The sequence below is a fragment of the Schistocerca piceifrons genome, chromosome 4, assembly GCF_021461385.2.
Source record: "Schistocerca piceifrons isolate TAMUIC-IGC-003096 chromosome 4, iqSchPice1.1, whole genome shotgun sequence".
In the NCBI taxonomy this organism is placed as follows: domain Eukaryota; kingdom Metazoa; phylum Arthropoda; class Insecta; order Orthoptera; family Acrididae; genus Schistocerca; species Schistocerca piceifrons.
Window position 1 is genome coordinate 660,790,461 of NC_060141.1, and position 10,881 is coordinate 660,801,341.

A 10,881-nucleotide genomic window follows, 5' to 3' on the forward strand; every position below is an offset into this window, starting at 1 on the left:
GACCAATTACGCAGGGGGGAGACGGAGATAATGACGCTTGCCCACTTCCTCGCAGGTGAGCGATTCCCAACACTACCCACAGATCCACAATCACCTGTTAGGAAGGATTGTGCAAGGGGAATCAACGATGGGGGAAGATGGTATAATACTTCGGGAATAGGTGGAAGGAAGAGTACCTGATCCTGCTCAAAAGTCCATGAAACTCATCAACCAAGGACAGGTTCAGGAAGACACCAGCTGTGTGACGTCGTTCGTCTACAGGAGTAAGTCAGTTCTTACGACTTACAAGCCTGTGAAACGCATGCCGTTATTTACTCAGTATCAACAAAGTTTTGAAACGGAATGTATCTTCAGTCGCCCCATCCTTGTCTAATTGGTGGCACGAGATCTACATCAACAAATGCCTACAAACATTAGCGTCTTCACTGTGTAACAGCAAATGGCTCTGAGCACTATGGGACTTAACATCTATGATCATCAGTCCCCTAGAACTTAGAACTACTTAAACCCAACTAACCTAAGGACATCACACATCTCCCAGTCATAACGAGGCAGAGAATTTAACAGCAAAGTTTATCTCACAATTAATATCTCTCATGTGTCGGATGCTTCATTTCAGTCATATATGCTCTTCTTGATGTTCTAGCCTTAAAAAACTCCAACGTGTTTAAGCTTTTGAAGCAGCTCTAATACCATAATTTTGATTCTTTTATCCAACCGATATGTCACTGTTTTGCGGGAACTAGACGTCGTTTTTGACCTCATTGTCAACGAGACATGAAACTGGCTATTTGTTTCCGCTGTCGCAGAAGCGAATTCTCCTAACGCAAAAAAGTAAAAGAGATGGGACACTCGGATTCACGGACAAACGGAAACAAACTTCTTTCACATCATGAATTAATTATTTAACTTACAGCTTAGGAACCAATCCTCATTCTGCACGGCCGCTTCATGTAGGATAGCCATTCTGTTTTGAACATATTCAACCCTGTCTTTCAGCGTTTCCTGTCACACCCAGAAAAGTGTTGTTACTTCCAACAGAGGCAAACCATGTCACTCTCACGAACGAGGGGCAAGACTCCAAGAACAGACAGTTACGACATTGTCAATAAAATTTTCCTGTGTTTGTATCCGCACTGTCAAAATGTGAAACTATCGACGACATTTCAGTCACTGTTGCAAGTGGTCTTCCTCAGGGTGTTTTTGTTTACTACTGAATGAGAAAACTTTCTTTCTTATATACCTGCAGGCGTGGCTGTTATCTAATTCTGGTAATCTGTTAAGGATAAAGGGGACGGATGTTAGAAGTTCTTTACTGGTATTTTTATTATTTCTTTTCAGTAGTGATGTAAATACCTGGAAATTAGAATTTGAGCGCAGTCCGAAGTTGGCAATAAGCATAAATAAATTGATATTTTATTTTCTCTCCCTTTTTATTACAAACAAAGCAGTTATTATGTTTTGAAATATCATTCTTTTCCGTTTATGACCTGTGCGTCAGCTCTAAGAAACTTTTAACTTAGTTACATTTTTTTCATATTTTTTTAAACTAACATGTAACTAAAGACTAATCAAATATTTCACTAGATAAAGGATCAGGTATAAATAGAAGCCTAGTAGAATATAAGCCGTACAAAGAGTAAGGAAGTAGGGTGCCACTTGGTTATTCCTTGCTATCTTGCTGTTTGTCCTAAGTTTACTGAATGCTTTGTTCAACATAAGCCGCCTTTGGTGAATAGGTGTGAAACATACGTATGCTATTATCTAGTTTACGTTAAAAATAGAACTACCAAATATATTTTATTTTTTAAGATTGAATATTAATTTTTTTTTCCTATTGTAAAGTTCCAGTTTGATACCATAAGACCTTACCAAAAATTTCCAAATACAGGCACTCGGGAGACGGCAGCGGCCGCAGGTACATAGGGTACTGGCACGCCTCAGCCAGCGTTAGAAAGCAGACAAACACGCCACGTCACAACTGCCGCCTGGATTTCCACTCGCCAATTTCCACCAGTCACAAGCAGTAATGCGGACACTTCCCTTACGCGGTCTCTAAGCTTAAACAGTATTTAATCTAACTTGAACTAACTTGCGCTAAGGACGAAACACACACCAATGCCCAAGGGAGGACTCGAACCTCTGACGGGGGGAGCCGCACGGACCGTGACAAGGCGCCCTAAACCGCGCTGTTACCCAGCGCGGCCAGAGTCCCTTTGTGTACTGCTTCACGGCAGCTGTCATCCCGTAGCGCTGTTATTGCTGGCAGCCAAGACGTCGGAAGTCGGTACCCGTCTTCTCTGTTCATGTTGGTGGGTCGCTTGACTATTTCTATTGCCTCTCTAATCCTCCTCCTATCCCGTGATCTAGGGGTAGCGCCTTTGATTCATAATCAAAACGTTTTCAGTCCCGGGTTCGATCCCCGCCACTGCCTAAATTTTGATAAATAATCAGCATTGGCGGACGAAGACTTCCGGCGAAAGAAGTCACCCTCATTCTGCCAACGGCCTTGTCAAAGAGGGCGGAGGAGCGGATAGAGGTTCAGGGCACTCTCTTGTCCTAGGGGTGGGAAATTGCCCCTAAAGGCGGAAGAATCAGCAATGATCAACGACATGAGGATGCAGAAGGCAATGGAAACCACTGCATTAAAGACACGTAACGTGTATCCACAGGACATGTGGCCTGTAATTGAAGAAATGTCATGACGATCTCTCCATTGGCAAAAGATTCCGGAATAGTCCCCCATTCGGATCTCCGGGAGGGGACTGCCAACGGGGAGGTTACCATGAGAAAAAGATTGAATAATCAACGAAAGGATAACGTTCTACGAGTCGGGGCGTGGAATGTCAGAAGCTTGAACGTGGTAGGGAAACTAGAAAATCTGAAAAGGGAAATGCAAAGGCTCAATCTAGACATAGTAGGCGTCAGTGAAGTGAAGTGGATGGAAGACAAGGATTTCTGGTCAGATGAGTATCGCATAATATCAACAGCAGCAGAAAATTGTGTAACAGGTGTAGGATTCGTTATCAATAGGAAGGTAGGGCAGAGGGTGTGTTACTGTGAACAGTTCAGTGACCGGGTTGTTCTAATCAGAATCGACAGCGGACCAACACCGACAACGATAGTTCAAGTATACATGCCGACGTCGCAAGCTGAAGATGAACAGATAGAGAAAGTTTATGAGGATATTGAAAGGGTAATGCAGTATGTAAAGGGGGACAAAAATCTAATAGTCATGGGCGACTGGAATGCAGTTGTAGGGGAAGGAGTAGAAGAAAAGGTTACAGGAGAATATGGGCTTGGGACAAGGAATGAAAGAGGAGAAAGACTAATTGAGTTCTGTAACAAGTTTCAGCTAGTAATAGCGAATACCCTGTTCAAGAATCACAAGAGGAGGAGGTATACTTGGAAAAGGCCGGGAGATACGGGAAGATTTCAATCAGATTACATCATGGTCAGACAAAGATTCCGAAATCAGATACTGGATTGTAAGGCGTATCCAGGAGCAGATATAGACTCAGATTACAATATAGTAGTGATGAAGAGTAGGCTGAAGTTCAAGACATTAGTCAGGAAGAATCAATACACAAAGAAGTGGGATACGGAAGTACTAAGGAATGACGAGATACGTTTGAAGTTCTCTAACGCTATAGATACAGCAATAAGGAATAGCGCAGTAGGCAGTACAGTTGAAGAGAAATGGACTTCTCTAAAAAGGACCATCACAAAAGTTGGGAAGGAAAACATAGGTGCAAAGAAGGTAGTTGCGAAGAAACCATGGGTAACAGAAGAAATACTTCAGTTGATTGATGAAAGGAGGAAGTACAAACATGTTCCGGGAAAATCAGGAAAACAGAAATACAAGTCGCTGAGGAATGAAATAAATAGGAAGTGCAGGGAAGCTAAGACGAAATGGCTGCAGGAAAAATGTGAAGACATCGAAAAAGATATGATTGTCGGAAGGACAGACTCAGCATACAGGAAAGTCAAAACAACCTTTGGTGACATTAAAAGCAACGGTGGTAACATTAAGAGTGCAACGGGAATTCCACTGTTAAATGCAGAGGAGAGAGCAGATAGATGGAAAGAATACATTGAAAGCCTCTATGAGGGTGAAGATTTGTCTGATGTGATAGAAGAAGAAACAGATTTAGAAGATATAGGGGATCCAGTATTAGAATCGGAATTTAAAAGAGCTTTGGAGGACTTACGGTCAAATAAGGCAGAAGGGATAGATAACATTCCATCAGAATTTCTAAAATCATTGGGGGAAGTGGCAACAAAACGACTATTCACGTTGGTGTATAGAATATATGAGTCTGGCGACATACCATCTGACTTTCGGAAAAGCATCATCCACACAATTCCGAAGACGGCAAGAGCTGACAAGTGCGAGAATTATCGCACAATCAGCTTAACAGCTCATGCATCGAAGCTACTTACAAGAATAATATACAGAAGAATGGAAAAGAAAATTGCGAATGCGCTAGGTGACGATCAGTTTGGCTTTAGGAAAAGTAAAGGGACGAGAGAGGCAATTCTGACGTTACGGCTAATAATGGAAGCAAGGCTAAAGAAAAATCAAGACACTTTCATAGGATTTGTCGACCTGGAAAAAGCGTTCGACAATATAAAATGGTGCAAGCTGTTCGAGATTCTGGAAAAAGTAGGGGTAAGCTATAGGGAGAGACGGGTCATATACAATATGTACAACAACCAAGAGGGAAAAATAAGAGTGGACGATCAAGAACGAAGTGCTCGTATTTAGAAGGGTGTAAGTGTAAGACAAGGCTGTAGCGTTTCGCCCCTACTCTTCAATCTGTACAACGAGGAAGCAATGATGGAAATAAAAGAAAGGTTCAGGAGTGGAATTAAAATACAAGGTGAAAGGATATCAATGATACGATTCGCTGATGACATTGCTATCCTGAGTGAAAGTGAAGAAGAATTAAATGATCTGCTGAATGGAATGATCAGTCTAATGATTACACAGTATGGTTTGAGAGTAAATCGGAGAAAAACGAAGGTAATGAGAAGTAGTAGAAATGAAAACAGCGAGAAACTTAACATCAGGATTGATGGTCACGAAGTCAATGAAGTTAAGGAATTCTGCTACCTAGGCAGTAAAATAACCAATGACGGACGGAGCAAGGAGGACATCAAAAGCAGACCCGCTATGGCAAAAAAGGCATTTCTGGCCAAGAGAAGTCTACTAATATCAAATAGCGGCCTTTATTTGAGGAAGAAATTTCTGAGGATGTACGTCTTGAGCACAGCATTGTATGGTAGTGAAACATGGACTGTGGGAAAACCGGAACAGAAGAGAATCGAAGCATTTGAGATGTGGTGCTACAGACGAATGTTGAAAATTAGGTGGACTGATAAGGTAAGTAATGAGGAGGTTCTACGCAGAATCGGAGAGGAAAGGAATATGTGGAAAACACTGATAAGGAGAAGGGACAGGATGATAGGACATCTGCTAAGACATGGGGGAATGACTTCCATGGTACTAGAGGGAGCTGTAGAGGGCAAAAACTGTAGAGGAAGACAGAGATTGGAATACGTCAAGCAAATAATTGAGGACGTAGGTTGCAAGTGCTACTCTGAGATGAAGAGGTTAGCACAGGAAAGGAATTCGTGGCGGGCCGCATCAAACCAGTCAGTAGACTGATGACCAAAAAAAAAAAAAAAAAAACTTCCTCCTGAAAGGGAGAGGCTGTTTCGCCGGTATCCGAGCTTCACCAAAATCAATTTGTTTGGCGCACCCATCCTGGTGTTCTGCCACCGCTGATTTTGTGTGTTGTCTTAGTCGGATATATCTTTCGTGTTCAGATACCTGTGTGCTGATGTGTCGCCCCGTCTCGCCTACATACACTATCCACATTCGCACCTGATATCGTAAAAACACCCTGAAGAAGGTCACTTGCAACAGCGACCGAAACGACGGTAGTTTCACATGTTGACAATGCGGTCACAAACCCAGAAAATTTTTATTGATTGCGACAATGTGCATTCAGCCTCGTCAAGTAGAAGGTTTCAAGTAGAATACAGACACTGTTTCCTGAGTAATAGCCCGACAGCTGTATGTATTACAGTTTCTATAAGGGGCGTTCACAAAGTTTACGTACGAAGGTCGTACAGTCCAGAACTGGTATGTCAACCACACTAAATCGACTTGAGCGTTAAGGCAATCATCCGACCGACGCATCAGATTGAATATACCTATTTGGTAAGACTCTACTATGTGAAGAAGTCCATTACTGCCAGCTGCACGTCCTCGTCTACAGGGACCGTCAACGCTTCAAGGCCTTTTTGAAGGGAATTGAAGGTAAATCTTCTAGAATGTTAGGCAGCGTCATTTTTCTCTTGAATCTCTTCTACCCGATGGACGTTTCGACTCCTGTGCTGGAGTTATTTTCAGGATCTTGCGTTGTTCATGGTTAGCTGCATGGCCAAAACGTCAAAACAGCTGCCCATTTGCACGTTCTGCATCTACGCCTACGTAAATACCCCCAAAACCAGCTTATGGTGCATGGTGGAAGGTATCGTTTTTCGTTCCACTCGCAAACGGTGTGATTATCAATATACCTCAGTACGACCCCCGATTTCTCTTACCTTCGTGGTCCCTAAGCGAAACATACATGAAAACCCGTAACGCTGTCAGCCGCAGATCCTCGTTCCATATGTATTTTCTTAATGGCGTTTCGTGAACAGAACATCGTCTTCCTTCCAGGGTTTCGCGTCTGATTTCACGAAGCATCTAAGTAATACTCGCTTGTTGACCTAACCTACCAGTTACAAATCTACCACCAAGTTTCTGAAATGCGTCAGTGTATTTCTTCAATCTGAACCTGTCGGGGATCCAAAAAACTCGAGCATTACTCGAGAATGGGTCGTACTAGCATTCCATGCGCGGTCTCCTTGTAGACGATCTACGATTTCCGATAAATCTACATATAAAACGAGTCGGCCGTTCGTCCCACTACTACTGTTTTTACGTGCTCGTTCCATTTAATCGACGCGAGAGTGTCAAGCAGCACACCACCGATATGTATTCGAACATTACAAGGTTGTTTATCCTACTCTGGATTAATTTACACTTTTCTACAGACATTGAACGGCAATACTTTCCCGTATACTTGAATATTTGCTGCTCGCCGTGCCTGTCAGCTCATTAACGTGAAAGAAAGTAAGAGCGATCCTATCACATTTCCCTGGGGCACTCCAGACAATACCCTTTTCTCTGATGAACAGTCGCCGTCAGGAGCAACGTATCGGGTTCAATTACTTAAGACGTTTACGAGCCACTTTCGTATCTCAGAACCTATTCCGTGTGGTTGGACTTTCGTTAACAGTCTGTTGTGAGGCACCGTGTCAAATGGTTTCCGGAAATCTAGAAACATTGAATCTGTCTATTGCGCTACATCCATGGCAAGCAGGATATCATGTGTGCTTTCTAAATTCGTGCTGATATATGGACATGAGCTTTCATCTCTCCAGAACAGTTATTATACTGGAGCTTAGAATCTCGATTTTTTTATAGACGAACGAATTTTTGATATCTCCTGCGTGCGACATTTCCTCGTTCTTTTCTGGACCGAGGATGCAACAGTCTCTGAGTTCTCAGAACTTTTAGAACTTTATTAATAAACCACGTTGCGTATTTCCGTCCTTAATCCACTCACAGAACACGTACTCGTCCAGAGTGCGATTTACAATCAATTTAAAGTTTTCCTACAATTCCTCTACGTCCATCAAACTGGAAGTAGATCATGTCCATTCATTTCCTAAGCAGAAAACTAATAAACGCTTGCCTGCTCTTTCCAGCATAAATATTCTCTTGGCCTTCCTCATGGACTTATGAAATTTAGTAACCATAGTCCCTACGGCATCACGATCACTAATGTCTGTCTCTGCACTGCTACTCCCGATAAGATAAAGCCTGTTTGCATCTGCGAGGCCAAAAATATTACCATTGTGTCTGGTTTGTCGAACTAGCTGCTCAAGAAAGTCAGAATACCTCTTCAAAACTACTGCACAAGACTGACTGTCCGTTCCACCTGCGATGAATCCATAGGCGTCCAAACTATACTTCATATGTTAAACTCCCCGCCAACTATCACTGCATGATCAGGGTACTTCCGCGCTACGAGAGTAGACTTCCTTTTTAATAATTCTACAAGTGTCACAGCGGAGTCAGATTGCCGTTAAAAACATTCGATGATTAACTTCAGTTCATTAAGGTCGGTTACTCGTGTCCAGATAATTTTATAATCAGATTCAGTTTCAACCTCGAGGGCCAGCCGCTGTGGCCGAGCGGTTCTAAGTGCTTCAGTGCTTTTTTTTTTTATTTTTTTTTTTTTTATTTTTGCAGCCTCGAGAGACTCACTATTTTTGTCGAATGCAATGAACATCCCCTCCTATGACGTTTATTCTGTCTTTCCGTTACACTTTCCATGCCTCGTTAAATATTTTGGAGTTTTCTACTTCGGATTTCATCCAAATCTCTGTTCTCAGAATAATTTGAAAGCACAACTTTATCTGCAGGGCAGTAAATTCAGGAATTTTGTTTGGAATACATCGTCCACTTACTGTTAAAATTTTGACATTCGTGTTGTCTGTACTTTGTAAGCAGTCCATGTGCGCCCCGCAAGTGTTCTGCTGCTCGAGCAGCTTGTTCCTGTGTGAAGTGCATCCCCGACCTATCAAAGTGGAGCTACTATTCTCTACCCCATAAAGCAGGCCCGGAAATCTGCAGTCAAGACCGTCACAGAATCGACAGAGCCTCTGCTCGAGACCTTCCACTCGTCTCCAAACCAGAGGGCTGTGATCAATTCTGGATAGATAGTACCAATTCACAGCTCTGTTTGCACCCCGCGAGCACATGCTGAGGATGGCCTCAGAACACAGTCAACAGACGTCATTGGTGCCCATGTGAGCCATAACTTGCAGTTGATTGCACCCTGTACTCTCGATAGCTGTAGACAGATCCACCTCTATATCTAAGTGAGGACCCCTGGCAGACATACCGAGTGCACACACGTTTTCTTTCCAGCCATGGATGGTATCGCCAGAACGTGTCTAATTGAAGCTTCCAATAACTAGCCTGACAGTGTGCCTGCAGGATCCTGCTGATGGAGCAGCCACTTGCTCGTCCACTCACAGGGTGAATGGGCGAGACCAGACAGTCAGCCCCACATTGGCTCCCCGCCTCGAGCAACGCAAACACGTTACAACCCGCCACTCCCTTTGCTGTGAGCGCGGATCCCCGCCTAATATTGGAGCTCCCGATAACTAGTAAACGCTTTTGCCCGTGTGCCCGCACGGACTCTGCTAAAGGAGCGGCCACTTGCCCACTCACAGGGTGAATGGTCAGCCGCATGTTTCCCGGTCGAGTGATGCGAATACGTTACAACCTGCCACTCCCTTTGCAGCTAACGCGGACGCCCTATGTCGAGTACACTGTAACGTGCTTCGGTAGCAGACCCGGTGGGCGAAACAAGCGACATTGTACATGTGCCATTTGAAACGCCAAATTTACCGCCACTGTCATACCCCTGCAGACAGCTGACCGCAGCCAACACTGTCTTCAGCTGTTTGTGAACTGCCGCCAGATCTCTTTCGACCGCACACAGCAGGCACAAACCATATCCATCCTTATACTACAAAAACACGTAGAAAGAAGCAATTACGTAACTTGCTACCCTCCTGTTGTGTCACATAAGGAGGCTAGAGCCTAACTGAGCTGCCTCCAACGGTTCCAGGCTGTTCAAAATAAATGAAAGCTGCTCCACAGACTGGGTAAATCTACGCTATGAAATTATTAAAACATGAGACTATACTTGTTTTGTTTGGCAGGAGAGCCAACACCGGCTTACTAGAGGAGGCCGAAAGGCACGCGTTTTAGCTCACGCAGGCTGGCGTGAGGTCTGGAACAGGACAAGGAAATTAGAATTTAGAAAAACGGACGTAGCTGGTGGAATACTTAACTTTAATCCGTTAATGAAGAACGTCGGTCTTGACGGTACATGATTCACAATATCAATAGTAACTGATAATGGCGCCTTGCTAGGTCGTAGCAAATGACGTAGCTGAAGGTTATGCTAAACTATCGTCTCGGCAAATGAGAGCGTATTTTGTCAGTGAACCATCGCTAGCAAAGTCGGTTGTACAACTGGGGCGAGTGCTAGGAAGTCTCTCTAGACCTGCCGTATGGCGGCGCTCGGTCTGCAGTCACTGATAGTGGCGACACGCGGGTCCGACGTATACTAACGGACCGCGGCCGATTTAAAGGCTACCACCGAGAAAGTGTGGTGTCTGGCGGTGACACCAGAATACTTGTTAAATAAACAAACACGCAACGAATTTAAGAGCCATACTAATTATGAAAATGGCTCTAGTGTATACTTCATGTTTGTATTTATATAGGTATGTTCCACATCTCTTCCCAAACCACTGGACCGATTTCGACCCCATGTAACACTTACCGCCTGGAAAGAAAAGAGTCGCCGTGGGGTTAAGATCTACCCACCTATCAAACCGGTGGCGGCGGGGATGAAAAAGTAGTGCAGGCCACGACGCCCAAATACCTATATTTTAGTCCTCCAGTAATTGAGAACGAGAGTACTTAGAGACTTGCAACAAACTTTATACATAATTTCAAACCTTACGTAACTTTTTCTTGCCGATAACTTTCACAAAATGATTAAAGGAAAAACGTTTATTGCTTCCTACATTTTCGATATTCATGCAGTAAAACTGCCGCATAAAGGCTGACGTTTTAATTTATTATTTCTTTACTACTAACTATATTCATGACACATTTTGTGAATAATATTCACATATATCACTCAATGTATGACAAAAATTATATCATTATAT